This window comes from Cherax quadricarinatus, chromosome 58 (genome assembly GCF_038502225.1).
Source record: "Cherax quadricarinatus isolate ZL_2023a chromosome 58, ASM3850222v1, whole genome shotgun sequence".
Classification (NCBI taxonomy): Eukaryota; Metazoa; Arthropoda; class Malacostraca; order Decapoda; family Parastacidae; genus Cherax; species Cherax quadricarinatus.
The window spans coordinates 15410901-15436233 of NC_091349.1; the positions used below are offsets into that span (position 1 = coordinate 15410901).

The 25333-nt window shown below is 40.3% G+C and overlaps 1 long non-coding RNA gene across 1 annotated transcript in view; it reads right to left on the bottom strand.

Moving 5' to 3' along the window:
- Positions 1–25333, bottom strand: part of LOC138854408 (uncharacterized) — a 398169-nt gene that overhangs the window by 356147 nt on the left and 16689 nt on the right. The window contains exon 2 of the long non-coding RNA XR_011393608.1: positions 6203–6265. This is a non-coding gene — a long non-coding RNA (uncharacterized lncRNA). The remainder of the gene's footprint in view (positions 1–6202; positions 6266–25333) is intronic.

The window sequence follows — 25333 nt, forward strand, 5'->3', positions numbered from 1 at the left end:
GAATAGGCAGAACTTGCGATCTTGGCTTAAATAGCAACGCTCATCTTGCCATATAGGACAAGTGAAAATTTGTGTATGCAATAATTTCGCCAAAATCATTCTGAACCTAACGAAAAAAATATATATTTCAATGTGTTTGTTTAATATTAAATTATTGTAAACAAATCTAAAATATATTTAGTTGGGTTAGGATAAAATAAATTGCGCTTTTTATAATAAGGTTAGGTAAGTTTTCTAAGATTATTTTGGTGCAAAATTATAAATTTTTACATTAACATTCATGAAAAAAATATATCTTTAAACGTATAAGAGAAAATTTCAGAAAGGACTTAATTTTAAATGAGTTCTTGCTAATTGACCAGTTTTACATATTCGGCACGACATTATATATATATATATATATATATATATATATATATATATATATATATATATATATATATATATATATATATATATATATATATATATACATAGTGGACCCTCGAATTTAGTCGTGCCTTTTCTGTATGCAAAACTAATTTTATCTACAAAATGTATTTTTTGTTAATATTTTTGGGTGTCTGGAATGGTTTAATTGGATTTACAATATTTCCTATGGGAAATATTAACAAAAAATACATTTTATATATATATATATATATATATATATATATATATATATATATATATATATATATATATATATATATATAACATGCATTCATATACGTACGTAAGCAATAACCGCGAATGTGCAACTGCGTAGACTTCCTATTAATTTCTGTAACATTGCAAGCTCCCGAAGATGTGTTGATTGTGACGCGAAAGGCCTAGTGCTATCAGTCAAATCTTATGGTTATTTTGCATACGTATGTATGCATGTCCGTATGTATGCATGCATGCATGCTTTTGCGCATGAATGCATTGCATATGTATGCATGTATGTATATGCATGTAGGAACGCACTATTTTTTGTAAGTATACATGTGTGTTTACATATTGTGTGTGAGCATATGTTTGGGTGTATACATCTTGTGCGAATGTGTGTGTGTGTGTGTGTACACTTTTGTGAATGTATGAATGTGAGCAGATTGTGGCCTTGAGTGTTTGTGCGTATGCATGTGTATGAATGTGCAGATGAGCTCATATGGATACGAATACATATTTATGTGCACATGCACACACACGTGTGTGTGTGTGTGTGTGTGTGTGTGTGTGTGTGTGTGTGTGTGTGTGTGTGTGTGTGTGTGTGTGTGTACTCACCTAATTGTACTCGCCTAATTGTGGTTGCAGGGGTTGAGACAGCTCCTGGGCCCGCTTCTTCACTAGGTCCTCTCTCTCCCTGCTCCACGAGCTTTATCATACCTAATCTTAAAGCTATGTATGGTTTCTGCCTCCACTACCTCACTTGCTAGGCTATCCCAATTTGTGACTACTCTATGACTGAAGAAATACTTCCTAACATCCCTTTGACTCATCTGGGCCTTCAACTTCTGTGTCCCCTCTCTGGAACATCCTGTCTCTGTCCACCCTGTCTATTCCACGCAATATTTTGTACGCCGTTATCATGTCTCCCGTAACCCTCCTGTCCTCCAGTGTAGCCAGGCCGATTTCCCTTAACCTTTCTTCGTAGGACAATCCCCTTAGCTCTGAAGCTAACCTTGTCGCAAACCTTTGCACTCTCTCTGATTTCTTAACGCTCGTGTGTGTGTGTGTGTGTGTGTGTGTGTGTGTGTGTGTGTGTGTGTGTGTGTGTGTGTGTGTGTGTGTGTGTGTGTGTGTGTAGAAGAGGCTGAGCCGACAAGAGAATGAAGATGACAGGTACAGTAACATCTGACTATTACAACGACATTTTGACTCGTGAGAAATTTTATTAAGCTATATCGAAGCATATAAACTTTACCTGTACTGCAGTACACGTCAGGCAGCACAGATCCTCAGTACACGTCACGCAGCACAGATCCTCGGTACACGTCAGGCAGCACAGATCCTCGGTACACGTCACGCAGAACAGATCCTCAGTACACGTCACGCAGCACAGATCCTCAGTACATGTCACGCAGCACAGATCCTCAGTACACGTCAGGCAGCACAGATCCTCGGTACACGTCACGCAGAACAGATCCTCAGTACACGTCACGCAGAACAGATCCTCAGTACACGTCAGGCAGCACAGATCCTCAGTACACGTCACGCAGCACAGATCCTCAGTACACGTCACGCAGCACAGATCCTCAGTACACGTCACGCAGAACAGATCCTCAGTACACGTCAGGCAGCACAGATCCTCAGTACACGTCAGGCAGCACAGATCCTCAGTACACGTCAGGCAGCACAGATCCTCAGTACACGTCACGCAGCACAGATCCTCGGTACACGTCACGCAGCACAGATCCTCGGTACACGTCACGCAGCACAGATCCTCGGTACACGTCACGCAGCACAGATCCTCAGTACACGTCACGCAGCACAGATCCTCGGTACACGTCACGCAGCACAGATCCTCGGTACACGTCACGCAGCACAGATCCTCAGTACACGTCACGCAGCACAGATCCTCAGTACACGTCAGGCAGCACAGATCCTCGGTACACGTCACGCAGCACAGATCCTCGGTACACGTCACGCAGCACAGATCCTCAGTACACGTCACGCAGCACAGATCCTCAGTACACGTCACGCAGCACAGATCCTCAGTACACGTCAGGCAGCACAGATCCTCAGTACACGTCACGCAGAACAGATCCTCAGTGCACGTCACGCAGAACAGATCCTCAGTGCACGTCACGCAGCACAGATCCTCGGTACACGTCACGCAGCACAGATCCTCGGTACACGTCACGCAGCACAGATCCTCAGTACACGTCACGCAGCACAGATCCTCAGTACACGTCACGCAGCACAGATCCTCAGTACACGTCACGCAGCACAGATCCTCAGTACACGTCACGCAGCACAGATCCTCAGTACACGTCACGCAGCACAGATCCTCAGTACACGTCACGCAGCACAGATCCTCAGTACACGTCACGCAGAACAGATCCTCAGTACACGTCACGCAGAACAGATCCTCAGTACACGTCACGCAGCACAGATCCTCAGTACACGTCACGCAGAACAGATCCTCAGTACACGTCACGCAGCACAGATCCTCAGTACACGTCACGCAGCACAGATCCTCAGTACACGTCACGCAGCACAGATCCTCAGTACACGTCACGCAGAACAGATCCTCAGTACACGTCACGCAGCACAGATCCTCAGTACACGTCACGCAGAACAGATCCTCAGTACACGTCACGCAGCACAGATCCTCAGCACACGTCACGCAGCACAGATCCTCAGCACACGTCACGCAGCACAGATCCTCAGCACACGTCACGCAGCACAGATCCTCAGCACACGTCACGCAGCACAGATCCTCAGCACACGTCACGCAGCACAGATCCTCAGCACACGTCACGCAGCACAGATCCTCAGCACACGTCACGCAGCACAGATCCTCAGCACACGTCACGCAGTACAGATCCTCAGCACACGTCACGCAGCACAGATCCTCAGCACACGTCACGCAGTACAGATCCTCAGCACACGTCACGCAGTACAGATCCTCAGCACACGTCACGCAGCACAGATCCTCGGTACACGTCACGCAGCATAGATCCTCAGTACACGTCACGCAGCACAGATCCTCAGTACACGTCACGCAGCACAGATCCTCAGCACACGTCACGCAGTACAGATCCTCAGTACACGTCACGCAGCACAGATCCTCAGTACACGTCACGCAGCATCAATAGGATTCACAGAAAAGTGTACTTTTTCTAAACCTGTTATAATTAATTTCAATATAATATTTTAGTTGGAAAAAGTAAGGTTTTATATCCTTGTTAGATTCTTTTTGTGCACCGTATTTCTCGATGTTTTTTGAAACTAATTATATACGTCTTCTAACAAATGCTTTGCACATTTAATTATTTTACCACCCTATTTTTTCATGACTGCAGTTTTATGCCACATAAAATCTAAGATTTGTCTTTAGTATATGGTATAGTCCATAAGGGTTGAGGGTGGTCACTCAACAGTACTCTTCTAGCCCATGAAGCCAGCACCTAAAATCTACTATACCTCCAAAACTGAAAATCTCTAGTTGAAAACTTTTTCAGGAACACGAAAGTCTTGCGGAAACCTGAAGATCAGACTGCGAAAACAATTTGAAAATCCCTCCAAAAATTCTGTTATGGAACGCTACAAAACTGACCCACGTCGTGCCGTGCGTCTACTGAATTCAAAAACACACATTGTTTATGGTTAATAAAAATTACATAAGAAATGTTTTAAATATGTATATCAAAGAAACGTTTTCCACATGTGCTGACCAAATGTGAAGCACAAAAAACTCGACATTACTATTTTTATAGAATATTAAGAAAGTACACTCAATTGCCCAACGCTTTGCGCTATTGCGGCCACCAAAAAATGTAGAAAAAAAGACGAGATAATGCTCAGTAAATATTTCTATAGAATAATTAAATCACCGAATGTGTTTTCGGAATGAGTCTGCCCCTCACAGTGCCTAACAGTATGACGTTCCCACTCATGTTCCATGACCCGAATGAACAAATTTAGAAGCCTCAGGATCATTTATTATGGAAGGTCATAATTTTCCCTATCGCCCATCTTGCTGTCTCTTAGAACATCCCGCTACACTTCAGAGGACCACAAGCAACATAACCATCTTGCTTTCTGTTAGAACATCTCGCTACACTTCAGAGGACCACAAGCAACATAACCATCTTGCTTTCTGTTAGAACATCTCGCTACACTTCAGAGGACCACAAGCAACATAACCATCTTGCTTTCTGTTAGAACATCTCGCTACACTTCAGAGGACCACAAGCAACATAAGCTATGGGTTGTAGCATGTCAGTGGAATTAGCAGTCAGTAACACTATTTAAATATTATTTTCCTCTGCAAGTTTTGCCACTTGGAAGGAGACGTAGAACGACAGCTTTGCAAAAATAATAATTTGGAATCTTCCTCACAGTAGTTTGAGGTCAAAGAACTTGATTTAGACCTGTTGGAACCAGTTTATAAACAAATAAGAATCAAACCAGCCAGATTTTTACCGTTTATAGTGAGCTTCCATCGACCTTCCAAGCAATCAAGTATTCTGAATACTTTCTACCTAGAAAACAACGTAAGAATCTGAGACTTATCCAAGAGCAATGTCAGCAAAAATAAATGAAACTGACGACTTTGCAATGTTTACGATTTGTTCAGCGTGTTTCGCACCACTTTCAAAACACCATCACTTTCACCTCGGGATCATCAGTAATGCTCGTTTCGTCAAAATTTTTGATGTTGCTTGGCGAATCTCGACCAAAGGTCAAAAGTGAGCGTCGCTCCCTGCCAGGCAGTTTGGGTTAAGAAGCACCCTGGCCAGGAAACAAGGTCACACTACAAACCATTTTTTTCGGTGGTACTGTATGGTTTCATTTATCTTATGCAGCGTAGTTGTCGCAGTATTAAACAGCGGAAGTAAATGAACTCGAAGAGACGCAGATGAAGATGAAAGTCATTTCTGGAATCGAGATTCTTCCTACAACACTAAACTTACAATTTTTTTTTTTTTGAAAATCACGGTAGTGAGTACATGAAAGTCATAAATAAAGAGGTACAAGGTTCTGAAAAAAAAAATTCACGAGAAAACTCATACATTGGATTCTGAAATGTACTAAGAAATACCGATTTAGCAACAGGTTTACAGGCGAGTCAAACATCCGTCCAGGTAACAACACTGGAGCAGAGATAAAGAGTGAATACTGTTAGGCTTGAATTGGATCGTCATCGTATGGACCAATAATGATATAGCTAAGCAGTTTATTTAATGTTTTGAAGAGACACAGCAGACAGCGTGTGTAATTTCCAGCTGGTGCCAGATTATCACTACATCACGAGTTTTTAATGTTTCTTGTTGGACAACGATCACAACAGAAGGAATTAAATTAATGAAACTAAGTTAATATCATAAGTGTATTAGTATGTTAACTTATTCAAATTACAGTCTTTTTTAACGAAACAAATCGCAGTCAATCAATGGTCCGATTTTTTTTACACGAATAACAGCACTTTTAATCGACTTAAAATTACCGAAATCCTATTGTTTGTAAAGAAAATAAATCCCAAACAAATCTAAATGTAAATTCAGGTATTTACCTTGAGTAACTCGTGACGCCCATCAGGTTAGTAACGTGCAGGCGGTACCGGAAACCATCCCACCTGAAACATTGAGTTACATGTTAATTACCAGTGATGTAATAGTGTTTAGTGCACCTCGCCTACACAATACCTGTCCTGCAGTCAGCTTTATATACCATGTGTTTTCCTTACACTTTTATGGATGAGTAAATCTCCCGGTAAGCTAATGGTGTCCTAATAAAAGTTTCCTAACATTGCCAAAGTGTTTTTTTTATTAGAAGGTCTGGGTTAGAGAATGACCTGCCTAGTATAGGCCAGTAGGCCTGCCGCAGTGTTCCTCCTATCTTGTGTTATTTTCCTAAGCACTTCAGAATACAATATTTTCCAGAGTGATTCAGTATCCCCTAAGTACCAGAGCATTCTGAGACTCGGTAGTCTAAGGAGCAGAGACATGCTCGTAGTGTTCCTTCTTTTATATTTGTCACAATGCTTAATCTTCCAGGGTAGCACATCTGGACTCCATTCTTGTATTGTACAATTTATATGACCTTTATAGTATCTTATCGGCGAGGCATTTATATCAGTTTATATTCAGTTTTTTTTTTATTTTATCTTTATTGACAGTGCACATAAATCGTTTATCTCGTTTTCTGTTATCACTGACGCCATTGTTTACGTCTTCAACCTTCAAATCCCATTTTCCATTTAATATACACTTTTAGGTACAGATATAACACAGCCGCTGCCATGCTTCATAATCTAATTTCTTCAAAGCGTATGTTGCGAACAGCTTTTTCAGCATTTTCCCATCCATATAACTAAAGGATTTAACGGATTTCCCAAGTTTAGTATGCGAGTTTCTCACTAAATAATGCACGATACCACCCTGAGACAATCGATCATCATGAATTACTCAAAGATACCTTTCTCTCTCGCTTTCGGTATTGTAATTACAAAATCTCTAACCTTCATGTGGCCTGTTGTCGAGTTGTGCTGTTTCCATTACCCACATTTACTTTAATCATTTCTCTATGTGCTGACGTTTTAATTAATATTAAGCATAGGATTCTTTCGGGGATACCCAAAAAAAATGTAAAAAATAATTCCAAAGACTACATCAAATTAGTTTATGTAACACCACCAAAATTTCGAACATATCCACATTTCATTTTTGGATCGTATAACGCTGATGAATAGCTCAGAATATCGTAGCTTTGTGTACAATACTGAATTAAATGTAACGAGCATCATTCTGTACACTATGTGCGACACTTATGTGAACACAATATATATGACACTGTACACCCAACAAAAATATTTTTATTTGAATTGACGAGTTTGTTGGGCAGGAATATATAAAATAAATTAAATGAGAGAATGTGGAATGAATTATATATATAAAAAAAAATTATATCATTCGAAAAACCAATAGATGAACGCTTAAGTTTATGACAAAGTTTACCATTGATGTTGATATGTGACGACTAACTCATCGATTTTACCTTGCAGGCAGGACTGACAATAGTACTGAATTGAATAAAAGAAAATTACAGTACAATAGATGGCAGCATAAAAAATAATGACGAGGAGAATAAAATAAAATATACAATAGATAACAGGTCATGAAATTTCCCGTCCAAATATGCAGGACTGCAACAGGTCTGTCTGGTCGTGACCTGGCAGGTTCAAAACTGCAACAAGTACACAGGTCACAATGTGACTATAACAACCCCACTGGTCACAATGTGACTATAACAAACCCACTGGTCACAATGTGACTAACAAACCCACTGGTCACAATGTGACTATAACAACCCCACTGGTCACAATGTGACTAACAAACCCACTGGTCACAATGTGACTATAACAAACCCACTGGTCACAATGTGACTATAACAACCCCACTGGTCACAATGTGACTATAACAAACCCACTGGTCACAATGTGACTATAACAACCCCACTGGTCACAATGTGACTAACAAACCCACTGGTCACAATGTGACTATAACAAACCCACTGGTCACAATGTGACTATAACAAACCCACTGGTCACAATGTGACTATAACAAACCCACTGGTCACAATGTGACTATAACAAACCCACTGGTCACAATGTGACTATAACAAACCCACTGGTCACAATGTGACTATAACAAACCCACTGGTCACAATGTGACTATAACAAACCCACTGGTCACAATGTGACTATAACAAACCCACTGGTCACAATGTGACTATAACAACCCCACTGGTCACAATGTGATTATAACAAACCCACTGGTCACAATGTGACTATAACAACCCCACTGGTCACAATGTGACTATAACAAACCCACTGGTCACAATGTGACTATAACAAACCCACTGGTCACAATGTGACTATAACAAACCCACTGGTCACAATGTGACTATAACAAACCCACTGGTCACAATGTGATGCTCTTGATCCTGGGTGTAGTAATATACATTAAATAGATTATACAATATACACAAAAGTCAGTTTTAAGTATAAACAACTCGTATGGTAACTACCACTCTACTACTACAACTATGTCAATACTACCACCACATAATTAGCACATACTCAACCAACCCATTACCATAGGTGGACAAAGCCCAACTCGCCCATTTCACTAGGTAAATATCGTGAACCCACCCATTCTGCAGGATGGATGGGTTGTGGATGTCCCCTAGGTGGACATCCAATCCTACCCATCCCGCTGAGTAGACATCCACCAACCCACACATTCTGCTAGATCAGGGGGTCGGCGGACTTTTTCGGGTATTACCCCAAAACAAATTTGCGTACAGCGAAGTTACCAACTAGACTTGAAGGTCCACAGATTACGGGAAAAAAACAAGGAGCATTCAAATTCAAAATGGTTTATTGAATCCATTTGTTTGGAGAATAGTCAAACTGAAAAGTACGCTTTATAAAACACAAAATTAACAAAATAAAATGAGAAATAAACTGCATGAAATAAATAGTAACAGATAAGATCTCATTAAGGAACTAAAGAATTTCAATTGAAAACATTTTCACTTTAGGTTTTAGCGCAATGATGTCGTTTCATTTTTGATACATCAAAATTAGAGTTTTTTTGATGTGAGAGCAATTTGGATACTGTCTTCGGCGTTCAACTAATTTCTAGAGACTTTGCTTTTAAGTTAACGAGAGTGGAAAATCATTGTTCGCAAAGATAGGTATTTACAAATGGCGGCAGTATATTTATTACTTCCTCGTTTGCAGTTTTGAAAGTATTTGCAGCTCTTGACATCCAAAAAATGGACAGGTCTGCATTATTCTGAAATTCAATGTGTGCTTCATTAAAATTTAATGCGTACTTACAATGTACACTCCTAATTATGACAAATCACAAAGCACTACCTTACCTTGGTCATCAAAAGTCTTAAACCTACTAACAAAAACAACATGTTTCTACTGACTGCAAGCAGACAATTATTGATAGCGAGATAGGATACTAGGCCAAAAGTCTGGTGATGGTGTGTCAACAATGGGAGGTGCGGTTGTCGTGCCGGCTTCCGAGTCACCACTCACACTCGCGGTGTTGCCAGCCGTTGCAGTCCTTACCCGTTTTACATCACTGCCAACTTATGAAATTTACCCTATAAATTAGATTTTTAATTTTATTAAGAAACTACAAATTATTTGTTTGAAAATTAATTTAAATTTCGTAATTTGCCTCGTCAATTAAATAAATTTTTGTGCAATTTTATATAAATGTTTTTGAGTCTTCATTACTCCCGAGATTTTCATTTTTACCCAGTTCGGGGTAATTTACCCTATTTCCCCGATCCCTGTGCTAGATGCACATCCCCAACCATCAATTCCGCTTACTAGACATCTTCCCAACCCACCCACATATTTCCATACAAAACATTCATATTTTTGTATGGAAAATATGTGAATTAACGAGGTATACAGTTTATTTTTCCTTCTACCAAACTAACCTAGCAGCTTGGAGTTTCTGTTAAATTAATGTAATTCTCAACATATTAGAATAGTTGATTAATAGTGGGTGTTTCTTAGTACTGAGAAAGTGCAGTAATGATCATGTTGCTTAGGCTGATTTTAGTGAGTTTTGTGCAATATACATTCATAGGCTTATAAGGTAGTTTTACTCTGTCTAGACACTAACATAATGAATCTGAAGCATTATGTTAATGTAATCTAAGAAATACAATGTTAGATAAATGGACAATTATATAAATAATGTTACATTTTCTTGTGGCTTACTAGAGTAAAGCGTCACATTAGTTGCTTCTGTGTCCATTTACCAAACATTTTCTCAGTAATATTACCATTATTACTGATCTAGTTCATATTTCTCTCCCACTCTTTTTTTTTTCGCTGTCACATATATAATTTTTATTGCTCCTCTCTGTTGGGTATTTCTTCACAAAAATTTCATTTGCCTGTGTATGGGATAAGTCATGCTGAGAGACGGTTATTTCCAGGTAACAATAATTCCAGCCCTGCTGGAACGAAACCTTTGAAGCCGTATTGGATGAACTTTAGTGAAATGCTTCATATCTTACTGTCACGCAGAAGCTTTGAAGCTGAGGCTGACAAGATTTTAATACTAAATATTGAACCTATCCTATGTAGTGGAGTAAGACATGGAAATATAGCAAACATCGCTCCCCACCATTTAACCGCCGTATATAATTTGGGTAACAATGAGGGTCAACATACAATCATTTACAAACGACACTTTTTTTTGTTCTTAACGAGCTCATGACCTGAAAATTCACTTACAAACGACACTTTTTTGTTCTTAACGAGCTCAGGACCTGAAAAGCCAAATGACAGGTTGGTGAAGCACTAGTCTAAGAGTCTAGTAAATAGTCAGTTTTTTGAGTTTTGCCTCTGCCTTATTTAACCTCATTACTTACACTACACTGAGTGGCTACCCAGATCTATCTGGCATTTCGTAAGATTTAAGCATCACAACCATCACACAGGATGGTTTTCCTGCAGGATGGGTTTGCTGTCACACTTTATTACACATGATGGGTTTTATGTCTCGCCCAAGAATGCAGAATGGGTTTCCAGCCCCCAACCAAAATGCAGAATGGGGTTCCTGTCATACTCCATCACACAGGATGGTTTTCACACAAGTAATGAAAAATGTTAGCCGGAGCTGCGAGACTTCAGCATGGCTATCAGGATATCGCCAGGCATTCCAACCTGGGTTCAATAGCTATTGCAGATTTGCAGGTTTCCTTCCAGCGGAGCTGGAATTGGATCCACGTGGCGCACTGCCGACGGTGGTGAAGAAACCACAGGCTGCAGAACAAACTTTTATTGAAGCGTTCCAGTGTACAGCTTTTATTAATAAAACTGAAAACAGAGTGAAGCGTTTTCCTTAACATAAATTTGTAAAAACAAAGCGTGTGAAAGAAAAGGCATATCTAACAACATGCACATAACACAGATAAAACTGAACAATATTGTATCTACCCCGCCTTCTCTCCACTACAGATTTATACGCCCTCCAAGTCATTCTATTTTGTTCTATCCTTTCTAAATGTCTGAACTACCTCAACAACCCTTTCTCAGCCCTCTTGGATATTTATTAACCCCGTACCTCCTAATCTCCAAGCTACGGTTTCTCTGTATAATATCTAGATCACACATTGTCCTCAGATGCATCTCCATTGTCTCCAGCCTCCACCTTGCTACAACGTTCACAACCCATGCTTCACACCCATATCAGAGCGTTGCTACCAATATACTCTCATGGAGGGAGAGGAAAGGAGAGGAAAAGGGAGGGAGAGGAAAGGAGAGGAAGAGGGAGGGAGAGGACAGGAGAGAAAGAGGGAGGGAGAGGACAGGAGAGAAAGAGGGAGGGAGAGGAAAGGAGAGGAAGAGGGAGGGAGAGGAAAGGAGAGGAAGAGGGAGGGAGAGGAAAGGAGAGGGAGAGGAAAGGAGAGGAAGAGGGAGGGAGAGGAAAGGAGAGGAAGAGGGAGGGAGAGGAAAGGAGAGGAAGAGGGAGGGAGAGGAAGAGGGAGGGAGAGGAAAGGAGAGGAAGAGGGAGGGAGAGGAAAGGAGAGGAAGAGGGAGGGAGAGGAAAGGAGAGGAAGAGGGAGGGAGAGGAAAGGAGAGGAAGAGGGAGGGAGAGGAAAGGAGAGGAAGAGGGAGGGAGAGGAAAGGAGAGGGAGAGGAAAGGAGAGGAAGAGGAAAGGAGAGGAAGAGGAAAGGAGAGGAAGAGGAAAGGAGAGGAAGAGGGAGGGAGAGGAAGAGGGAGGGAGAGAGAAAGAAAAAAAATTCCGTCATTTCATTATTTTGACCTTGACTGATGTTTCATCTCAAATAATTTACATGATCAGTTACTGAACAGTCTTTTATTTTTTACTGCTGACAAATTTCCACAATAATTTTGCATTTTATTTGTCTCATTAAAAGTTTAGTTTTCATCTGTGTTTCTTGGCTTCCTAACACTGTTCTACTTGACTTGATAATGGTTCTGGTTGGACCGAAAAGTCTGAGGTTTCCTTTCCAAATTCAGGTTCTTAGGTTTTCAAGAGGGTCATCAGAAGACCAGCAGATGTAGCTACCGGCTTACCAATGTGGCTCGCATCGGAAAGTCTGGGGTTCGATCCTGGGTAGGATGGAGAGACTGGGCATATTTATTTATACTTGTTGCAAAAGGATCCCAAACAAAAGGACCCAAACAGAAATAAGCGACAGTAACTGACTTTCTCTGGTTATCCCGGGTTTCTAACCCGCGAATATCGTCTATTGCTTATAATATCGTCTATGTTGACCAACGGTGTCTAACCCAATATGATATATACACTGAAATGTATGTTTCTCACTGTATACTAAGCTTTCTTTAATCACAATATTAGGGATTAAAGTATTTTTGGCTGGTTGTAAATATGTTACATGCAGCCTTAATGACCATCGTTCAGTCGATTAGCTTCAAACTCCATTAACCAACCGTCTGGTTCTGAAGACATAAGAATATTTGGGCCGTCATTCTTTCTATAGTTCTCTTCCTTACGAGACATCGAAAAGGAAAAAATCTTATATCAAGGGCTTGATGCATTCCTCTAACAATATCGATAAACTAAGAGTTCAGAATTCCCTCGACTATACAACGTGTGGTGACGTCCGTCCTGCTTTCCCACCAAAGATAACGATATCCATAAACAAGTTCTACCATAATACACCTCACATGCTATATACACCAAGGGGTGTGTATATCTGAGTATACACAGAGTATTTCAATCCCTATATTATACCTTTCTCAGGCATGGCGAGATACACAGGCAGATCTTACACTTGCTGCTCGTGTTCACCTATGTGAAGAATTTAGACATGTGCTACATCTGGGTATGTTTATATGTAGACGTCTACAAATAGATACCCAGATGTTGTACATGCATCTTAATTCTTCATCTAGTCGGTACTGTACTCCATTCATGTACAGGTATCTAGATGTTAACAGAGTGTTGTGGTATCATTTTATTAATGGTACACAGTACCGGGGAGTCGATGAACAAGACTTGTAACACATGGACATCTTTCTTATGAGAAACGTTTCGCCAACCAATAGATTTTTTAATTCATTTCAGGGATGACATATTAGAGACAGTGGAAGACGAGGCAGTCAGTGGCGCAGCCAAGGTACGTGTTCAGTTCCTGGGTCTTGTTCAGTCCGATGGAGGATGAACTCTTGTTTACTAGAACCATTTTGTAAGCATCCATCCCCCTGCCTCCGCTTCAGATTGATCAAGGCTGAGAGACTGAACACCTGCTATCAAGGCTGAAGGACTGATTACCTAACATTTCAATATATTCCAGTATATCATATTCGTTCTGAATTAAAAAAATCAAGTCACTGGATGTCAAAACGTATCATTATTTGCTACGTGTCGCTCGCGTGTCTTGTGCACTGACTGGGTGTTAGCGAGCTGTAGTACATCTTAGTTAAGGCTATGTTTGGAAATTAGTTAAGAAACAACTTACAGCATTGACAATTTAAACAAAAGTGACTATCCTACACCTCCAGGTAATTACCAACCCTCTGTCGTCAGGAATGGGTGAAAATATCTTCATTCTACCCAAGTCTGCTTCAGGCTGACAGATTTCATTACCTCGTGTGCAAAACCCATTATGTGATGCAATATTGCAGGGATACACACCTGGCTCTTGTTCCCATTATGAAAGTTTTATTTAGAGAAGGGTGGCGGGATAGTGCAGTTACTTCTAAACTAAAAGAAGATCCACAAGGCACGACCCTCATTAAACAATGACTCACACTTTAAAATATACTTAAAGCCAATTGAACATTTATTTTTTTTATCAACACATCATCAATTTCCCACCAAGGTAGGGTGGCCCGAAAAAAAAACCTTTCACCATCATTCACTCCATCACTGTTTTACCAGAGGCATGCTTGCACTATAGTTATAACAGTTATAAAACTGCAACATTAACACCCCTCCATCAGAGTGCAGACACTGTACTTCCCATCTCCAGGACACAAATCCCTGACTCCCTTCATGTTACCTTGCTCACACTCCAACAGCACGTAAAGTCCTAAAAACCATTTGTCTCCATTCTCTCCTAACACATTCACGCATGCTTGCTGGAAGTTCAAGCCCCTCTCACACAAAAACCTCCTTTACTCCCTCCCTCCAACCTCTCCTAGGCCGATCTCTACCCCGCCTTCCTTCCATTAATGATAAATTAGACCCAAGTGTTGCACATGTGTCTAATATATCAAATTGTCAGTTCTCTGAACCATTCATCTACTTCCCTCCACTACATATTTAGGCACTCTCGAAGTCATTCTATTTTGTTTCATCTTCTCTACATGTTCAAACCACCTCAACAAACCCTCCTCAGCCCTCTGGATAATAGTTTTGGTAATCTCGCACCTCCTCCTAATTTCCAAACTACGAATTCTCTGCATTATATTCACACCACACATTGCCCTCAGACAAGACATCTCCACTGCCTCCAGCCTTCTTGTTGCAACATTCACCACCTATGTTTCACACCCATATAAGAGCCTTGGTACAACTATACTCACATTACTCTAACTCTTACTGTAGTTACAACTAAAAGTGATCTGATACATCTGTCGCCCCTCTATAAACATATACGTTTTGAAGTCTACCCAACAGTCAATACGTCCTGCATCATATCTTGTATACTTATTTATCCTCTCTCTTGAAATATGTATAACCTATAACCAAACCCCTTTCTATACAAAGTTCAATCAAAGGGCCCCATTATCATTTACACCTGGCACCCCAAACTTACCTACTACACCTTCTTTAAATGCTTCTCCTACTTTAGCATTTAGATCCCCTACCACAATTGCTCTCCCACTTGGTTCAAAAGTTCCTACACACTTGCTTAACATCTGAAATCTCTCACTTCTACACTCCTCGCTTCTCCAGGTGCATATACTCATTATGACCAACTTTCCACATCCAACCTTTATTTTAATCCACATAATCCTTGAATTTATATATTTATATGCCTTCTCCTTTTATAAATGATCCTTCAATATTATTGCTACCCCTTCCGTAGCTCTAACTCTCTCAGATACTCCTGACTTAATCCCATTTATTTCTCCCCACTGAAACTCACCTACCCCCTTCAGCTTTGTTTCGCTTAGAGGTAGGACATCCAAGAGTGAGAAGAGACAAAACATAAGTAATGTAAAATAGCAAAGCGGAAATATGTAACACGTGAATATTCGCAATTCATATAACAAAAACAGACAATTTTCATGAAATCGAGCAAACTGCGACCCCAGAAAAATGTATACATTTTTCTCTCACCGGAAATTTTATGAAAGTAACAAAACGATTAATAATCGAAGGTATTTTTTCATGTTGCTGCTGCCTGTGAAATGGACGTTTGATGTTGATAAAGGCTGATGGACAGTGAACCACTCTGCTGCGATGGGTTTTTTGTTTGGGGAGAATTGTTTAGGCATTATGTATGAATGTGTGTGTGTGTGTAGTCAGTCGCCCACACACGCCACTTCCACACCACCACGACAACACCAGCATACCCACATTACCACACCACTTAACCTGCAGCACCTCACTCATACCACCATACCAACACCACTAAAACAGACATGCAACATCTGGGTATTTTTAATGTAAACTTTTCGCCATCCAGTGGCTTTATCAGTATAAATTCTAGGACATAATTTGGAGACAGTAGAACTATATACAGAGTCGTGAAGAATCTGATTCTTCACGACTACGGTGTTCTTCACACCAACTCCAAGGTTAAGGGACTGATTACCTTATCTTCTGTATAAAGTTCTACTGTCTTCAAATTACGTACTAGAGTTTGTACTGAAAAAGCCACTGGATGGCGAAACGTTTACATTAAAGATACCCAGATGTTGTATATGTGTCTAATTTTCATCTCGTAGGTATTGTATACCATTCATGCAACACAAACACCTCACCCACGTCAACACAAGTCAATAACACTGACACTGAATTTTATGAACAATACAAATATTTTGGAGTCGAAATCAACAGCAATGTAGTAAGTGACCTACACCGCAGACTTAAGAGAATTAAACCTCTTAGAAAACATTTATAAAAGAATACTGGCATCAACATAAAATATATAACTGTTTTACACAATGCTCTTCAGATCTCTCACTGACTGCCAAGCCCTGAGGTACACTTTATTAACCTTCCACACGCTGTGCTTAACAAACTGGAAGTAATGAAGAACAAGGCTATGAGGGTAAATTTCTTAGTGCTCCATTGTGTACTAAAATCATTCGAGGGAAGAATTGAAGTTTCCTGTTTTATATAAAAGAATAGTACAGTTAAACACAGTCTTCTGTGCTAAGATCATAGGAGATCCGACGTCATCATCACGGCTCAGGGATGTCCTGTTTCATGTCAACAAAATGCAAAACTTTACCAGTAACATACCAGCATATAGTCTATACGCCAGCTGGCCGAGTGCAAATGTTAATCTGGTCACTCTGAACATACCTACTCAACGCAGTACGCCTATCAGTGACTTTCCTCCTAGTAACCACCCACTGTACGGATATTATACACGACTCTCACTACAAGAACACGATAAGTCGCCACTCCTGAAGACAACACTTCAGCCAATTCTTGCTTTGCGTGTGAATACCTTGTTGGCCCAGTGAGCATTCTGTTTACACTACTGGCATAGTTCAGACTACAGGCCGCACTGCTGCAGCCTGAAAAATACACGAAGGTAACAAGTGTATAAGGACTACCAGCATCAGGCTGAGTAAATGACTTATATCAACACTAACAAAGTTAGCTACAATGAAGCTCGTCACCAACATTGTGCAATCAGTTGGGCATTATTAAATGCATTTGTGTCTTCAAACTTGTCAGTAATGACTCTTCTTTCATTTACACCTCCTCGTTGCACCCTTCTTTCCTCCTTTCTCCTCCCTCCCTTTTCTTCAATTCCTATCTCTTCAGCCCCCGCTGTCCCACAGTCTCCCTCCTCTTCCTTTCTCCCCTACAGTCCCCTACACTAACAGTCTTCCTCCATTCCATTCATGAGCCTCTTCCTACCTTCCCATCTCACCTAGTTACCGGTCTTCCAGTCCCCCTCCCCGTCTTTCCTCTCACGATGCACATCTACCATATAACTTCTTCCTTACGTTCGGCGAATCTATTATCACATCCACTAACTGATAAGATTACTTCCATCCCAAATTGCTCGAAATCCTCAGTTTGGTAAATCAGGCTTCAAGCCTGTCGACTGCACGAGAGCCATTAAGACTGCATTGAATCTTTTCGCCATCAAAACTTTAAAAAAAAAAAAAATGTAAAAATGCCTTTTTGGCCAATCTCGTAATATTTGCGAACCTTTTAAAATACGTTTTACAACATTCATTTTTTTATTTATTTATTATTTTTTTTATTTTTTAGATATAAGACATCTAGAAATAACACCAAAGTAATTCAAATGTAATAAAAAAAACTACGTACTTAAAACCAAGAGAAACGTAAAATTAAATGTAAACAAACAATTTGTAAATTGTTGAACGACGCGCCACTTCATTACAGAAGATATCGACGAGTCTCCCCGCCGCACCAGTTACCTGGAATTTTGTGTCAATATCCGCTGAGAGAGAGGCTTCCTGTGCATATTTTCTGTGCAGAAAAATGTCGTTAGGGTTTCCAGTAACATTTTCCGCTGAAGCTCTCAGGAATGTATTCAGGAGCTCTAAGCAACATTTATTTTTCACAGTGAAGCAGCTCCCAGGTATGCAGTTTAGAGCTCTCAGCAACATTTTACACAGCACCTCCCAGAAATGCAGTCAGGGCTCTCAACAATATTTTATACAGCACCTCCCAGGAATGCAGTTAGGGCTCTCAGCAACATTTTACACAGCACCTCCCAGGAATGCAGTCAGAGCTCTCAGCAACATTTTATACAGCACCTCCCAGGAATTCAGTCAGGGCTCTCAGCAACATTTTACACAGCACCTCCCAGGAATGCAGTCAGAGCTCTCAACAACATTTTATACAGCACCTCCCAGAAATGCAGTCAGGGCTCTCAGCAATATTTTATACAGCACCTCCCAGGAATGCAGTTAGGGCTCTCAGCAACATTTTACACAACACCTCCCAGGAATGCAGTCAGGGCTCTCAGCAACATGCAACATTTTTTTACTCCTTCAGCAAACAAATAATCCGATGAATTCCAAAATAAAAATTGCAGAGCAAGTCGAGATTTTTCTTGGTTAGGACGTAATTTGAAAGTTACACAAACAAACGCCTCCGACCCAACTCCCACACTGGTGACTAGTAAGAGTACCTCAGAATCCGGGCAAGCGAATACACCCATACGAACCCGGGCCAGGGAATACCCTCCAAATGAAGCCGGGCCAGGGAATACCCTCCAATGAACCCGGGCCAGGGAATACCCTCCAATGAACCCGGGCCAGGGAATGCCCTCCAATGAACCCGGGCCAGGGAATGCCCTCCAATGAACCCGGGCCAGGGAATACCCTCCAATGAACCCGGGCCAGGGAACACCCTCCAATGAACCCGGGCCAGGGAATACCCTCCAATGAACCCGGGAATACCCTCCAATGAACCCGGGTCAGGGAATACCCTCCAATGAATCCGAAAAAGGAAATACCCTCCAATGAATCTGATAAAGGAAATACCCTCCAATGAACCCGGGCCAGGGAATACCCTCCAATAAACTCAGGCCAGGGAATACCCTCCAATGAACCCGGGTCAGGGAATACCCTCCAATGAACCCGGGCCAGGGAATACCCTCCAATGAACCCGGGCCAGGGAATACCCTCCAATGAACCCGGGCCAGGGAATACCCTCCAATGAACCCGGGCCAGGGAATACCCTCCAATGAACCCAGACCAGGGAATACCTTTCAATGAACCATAGCCAGGAAATACCCTCCAATGAAGCCAGGCCAGCTTAAATTCTCCAATGACCTCCCTCCAGGCAAACCTTCCAACTCATAAAATCATGAAATGCGTCCTACAAACTCCTCACAGCGAACAACTCCAGGAAACATCCATCCAGCTAACGCAACAGACTTAGGAAAAATACATCAGCACTATTAATAAAAAGTTGAAAGCCGACCAGAAGAGGCATTCTCAAGGTATTGCACAGAATCCGACAAAATTTTTAACTACGCAGCCTAGGACCGTCGATGGTTATGCATAAGATGAATCACAAATTAAAGGTTGAGGCTGTTCGCAAACGTTTTATTTTCATTGGAAGGAAAGCGCTATACTAGTAGGGGTCATGCAGCTCCTGTGGAATGTGATACATTTAGATTCGATCTCAGTTCCACGGATCAAGAGGCCCTCGCCAGCATCAAGGCAAGACTGTAAAATAATATGTATACCATTTTGAGATATAAAGGGACAAAATGGCGCCTAAACACCCCGTCAACAAACTTCTAAGGATGCACAAGTGTTGAAATTATCAGCCAATCAGGGCAGGTTTTCTTTGGTTATCACAGGATAACCTAAAATAACACTACATTTGCTTTACCTTAGCAAGTTACTGGGCAGTGTTATTAAAATAATGTTAATGATCACAAAGGAACATAGAAACTACAGACCTAAATGTAATTAAATACTTTTTGTCATAGCTAAAGATCTGCAACTTGAAAATTGACGAGATTTTCAACATGTTAATTATAATTAAAATTATAATTAAAATTATTAATTATAATTAAAATGATTCCCCTAGACCATGTAATAATTGTTTACACACGGCATAAAATATAACAAACAAGGATTAGTATTAATTATCAGCAAATATTCAGAAGGCAAACATTCAATAATTATAGTATTTTCCGGCATATAAGACGCACGACAAAAATATGACGGTAAATCAGTAATCATACTGAAGGGCTAATTGCCCTCTTTACGCTAAAGCGTAAAGCAACGCTTATCCTTGCCACTGACCTTAAGCATATAAGGCGCAGGAAAAAGCGCTTCTTATATGCCGGAAAATATGAGAGAATATATGAAATTGTGTCTATGTACATATTATCCCTTCTTGCATCCCTAGCCTACAGAAGGAAGCTCTCAGCCAAACCCAAGTTTCTACTGAATCTCTGACAAGGACTTAAGAAGAGGGAGAAAATAATTAGAAATTCGTAAAATGCCCCGTTAGACATGTTAGTGTCGAGAAACACTGACACTAGATGCTTGTCTCACTATTGAAAGTGTCACTTCACGCTTTTCTCACTGATAAACAGGTATAAATAGTGCCACACAAACACTCACAAATAAACATTATAACAAGGTAAATTCCAGGTAGTTCGGTAGAGTAGAATTAAAATTGAACTTAAGCGGAGACAGACGCATAATCAGAGACTGGAACTCTTCCTGCATCTCTAAGAAGTCACCAACACCTCCCTCACAACTCTCCCCATCCAGCTCTCAGCTAGCAACTACTTGTTTCGCTAGAGGAAACTCAAATTACTGATTATCACCACAAGACGACAGCTCTCACTGGCTTAAAACTTTTTATGTAGAATGACGTATGATGTATGACTACGTTACCACACATCAGCCAACAGAGTAAATACAGGTACCGTTCCTGAGCTGGCTGTGGCAGCTTTGGTGCGAGAGCTCATACGTGTAAAGTCTTTCTACTCCACTCTCACCTACATTAAAGTATAACAGAATATACTTTATAATATACATATCACATATTCCTAACATAATGCCTATAGATACTTATTCTTAAGTCTGTCATATCTCGTTTCAGACATGCATAAATATAATGAATAACTAAACGCAGTTTAAATTTTACAAAAAATAAACCTTCCTAATGTTATAAGAACATAAGGACTATACATAACCCCCGTCTTCATCCTTACAAGTGTTCTAGGAGATCAATTTTAGCTATGTTCTTGAGAGGGAGTACCACTTATCAATTATAAAACTGTATTATCAGTTTGGTACAATTGTAAACGTGCTCTTTGCACTATTAAATACAATTATTTTCATATACGAGAGTGGAAATAGATATCAGTTTTTTATTCACTGCTGATAGACTCAGGTTTTTTAATCATAGTGTCTCTGCCACTTGGGATATGCCACACTTATTTTTACTGTAGTTGGTGTAAGCAGAGTAGAACGTGGAAGAGTTACTGTAAAAGGCCAGTAGTAATAACAGAGCACGACCGATAGCAATCAAGCAGATTGACGAGACTGACTCCTTGCGTCTCTCACTGATTGCTATAATCCAGAACTGGTCACATCACGGTTCTCATTATTTCTCTATTCACATGCACATTTTGCCTGTAAAAAAATAATCACGGAAGAGATAAATGGTATAAAATACCGACACGATGGAAATTTCAAGCTTTCCAACATACTCCAGCTGATTCTCCACCCTATATATATTTATGTATTCTTTGCCTAGGTAGATCTGTTTGTGACTTGATAAAACCCGCTGTGTGGGCGAAACGTGCTCAATAAAGGATCGCATTATACTGCATTTGTGTTTATTTAAAAAAAAAAAAAAAAAAAAAAGAACAATGAGAAAGGCAACTGGGGTGAAACCAATCGAATCATTAAATTCAACATGTGTATGTGTTGGTTTATGCTCCGTTGGTAGCTCACTCAACTCGCATACTGAGTTTCCGTGGTTTGATCTCCGGCATGGGTGGAAACATTGGACATGTTTCCTTACACCTGCTGTCACTGCTCACCTGGGTGTTAGTCGACTTTTGTGGGTCGCATCCTGTGGATCATAGTATACTGTAGATAGGGCTGGGCTTTGAAATGAGCTTAGGTAGGATAACAGCTCTTAACCACTTTTCTTAAGAGTTTCTTGTGACATGCTCTATCGAAGGCTTTACTGAAATCTAAATAAACAATATCATATTTTTTATTACTGTCTACTGCCTCAAATGTTTTATTGAAGAACGTCAGTAAATTTGTCAGACAGGAACGCCCTCTCGTGAACCCATGCTGAGATTCATTAATCATATTATGCTCTTCAAGGCGACTTCTAATAATATCAACTCTAATTGATTCTAATAATTTGCTTACTGTAGACGTCAGGCTTATTGGATGGTAATTTGATGGAGTGGACTTATCCCCTGACTTGAATATAGGAACTACATTAGCTATCTTCCACAACTCTGGCACAACACCAGTAAGGATGGAGGCATTAAACACGCTCGTTAATGGCTGACTAAGTTCTATCTTGCGTTCTTTAAGTACCCTGGAAAACAACTCTTCGGGTCCCGGGGACTTATTTTGTTTCAGTTTATCTGATAACCATGTCCTTCGTGACAATAATATTAGTTAATCTGAAGTCTTCAGGAACTGAATAATTGTTAATTTCTGGAATCTCATTTACGTCTTCTTGTGTAAAGACTGACAAAAATAATTAAATAGAAAATATATTTCCAATTCGTTATCCGTCAGCTGTCCATTCCCAATTTTCAGAGGTCATACTTTTTCCTTCACCTTCGTCCTATACACTTGAAAGAACCCTTTTGGATTAGTCTTTGATTCATTAGTAACTCATTTCATAGTCACGTTTAGCCTTTCTAATCCTCTTATATTTCTCCTTAAACTGAACATATTGGTCATTAAGGTTAACCTCTCCTCTTTTGATGCGCCTATAAATTCCTCTTTTTTACCCTTATAGATGCTTTAGCCTCCTGTTAACCCACTTGGGTTAACTAGTTAATGATTTTATTGACGATGATCATACTTACGATTACGAAGGGATCTGCCTTTATGATTTTTTTTCTTATTAATGTGCAACGTGCTCAGAGTATATGTATATATTCCCCAGAGAGAAATTAGGTCAAATAATAATTTGACCTAATTTCTCTCGTGGGAATATATATACTCTGAGCATGTTGTACATCAATAAACGCATTAGCTAGATTACCCCAATCGAGATTAGACAGGTGTTCCCTAAGTCCAATATAATCGGCAGAAAGAAAATCGGGGATTTTTACCGTATTATCCTTATTCTGGTACTCCCAGGTATTATTAAAAATAATGGATTTGTGATCATTTGCGCCATACTTGCAAGTGATCTCAAGATTCAGTTAAGATTCAGTTAAGTTCAGTTAATTTGACTAATATTAAAATCCCCTATTATTACTACATTGTTAGGGCTTCTAGATACATTAATTTCGCCCCAAAGAAGTCTCCCACTGTCGTGATCCAAGCCTGGAGGTCGGTATATTACACCTAGAATTAGATTTTCTTGACCTAGAAACTACCCAGATTCTGTTACTGATCCATCTGTTTTTATACCTGTTTTTATGAAACAATTTATATTTGCTCGTACATATAACGCAACTCCACCCCCATGTGGTAAGTGGAGAACGCTTCCACCGATCAGCTTTAAACTATCAACACTCGTCTACCCCTACAGATTAAAAGGTTGATGTTATTAATGGAGTGCATCGGCGTCATTTTTCCACTTTTAATCTCAAAATGGCACAGTAATTTTTTTTACATTAATGTATTATTTTGCTTTGATGCTGATGAAGGGCTGTTGATCCACTTCCTTGGATCAAATTTCAATGCCTCCCATTTCACAGACGCTGACCCCTTACTGTACAATGCACTACTTTAAATGTTGAAAAATGCCACTGTGGAAGAAATGATATACATGAATGCTTTCGTTCGTTTACGCGCACATCTTCGGAGCACTCGTGAATCTCCATTGCTTTTCTGTAATATTTTATTCACAAAATATATTTATATTCTCACTGTGGATATTGCTCACTGGGTGGACAAGTAGTCCTTGGTTTTTCAGTTGTTCCTTACATATGTTTTGTTTCAGGTGAATTTAGATTATTATAATCAAGGGGGAAGCGCTAAACCCGGAGGATTATACAGCGCCTGGGGGGGGGGATGTGGAAGGCATTCAGGCTTAATTCGGGGAACTGGAGCACAGATCCAATTCCCTAAATCAAGAGCCCCTCACCACCATCAAGGAACCTTCCTTGAGGGGAGGTGAATTTAGAAATAAAATTAAATCTTGGCTTCGAAGACTTTGAAAGGTCAACTCTTCTTTAAGTTTATTATGCTGTGGGAGAAGAGACCTTCATTGTTTTATGTTCTTCATCGTTGGTTCGATTTAACTCTATAGATATTATGAAGATTGGTTCGGTTACTCACGAAATCATAATAACAAGATTGCAAACAAAACGGGTGGGGTTGGAACCCTTGAAAGTACTAAAACTCCAGGTCCAGTGGCTTACGCGCTGGTCTGGAGTTTTAGAACTCGCTCGCCGTGGCTTCAAACCCCACTCGTTCCGTGGTTAGGAAAGATTCGTCAGGAAACGGAACAAGTGTTTCCTGGCGTGGGTCTTGGTTATATGATGACCCGCAGCTGGAGCTTTTGATCATCTGACCGAGGCCCTCCACTGGCTTACAGGTCCATTCCAGTAAAAAAGCTTTTAATAACATTACATATTTCCAGCAATGGTCTGGTTACGCTTTCTATAGATAGTTTAGTACACGGTCAATATCACTTAGTTGACTACACATGTCATGCCTCTAATAAAGCGTTTATTTGCCTCTTATCTCCCTGCTAATAATTCCGGGGATCACATTATTATAACCTAAAACCAAGCTCTAAACCC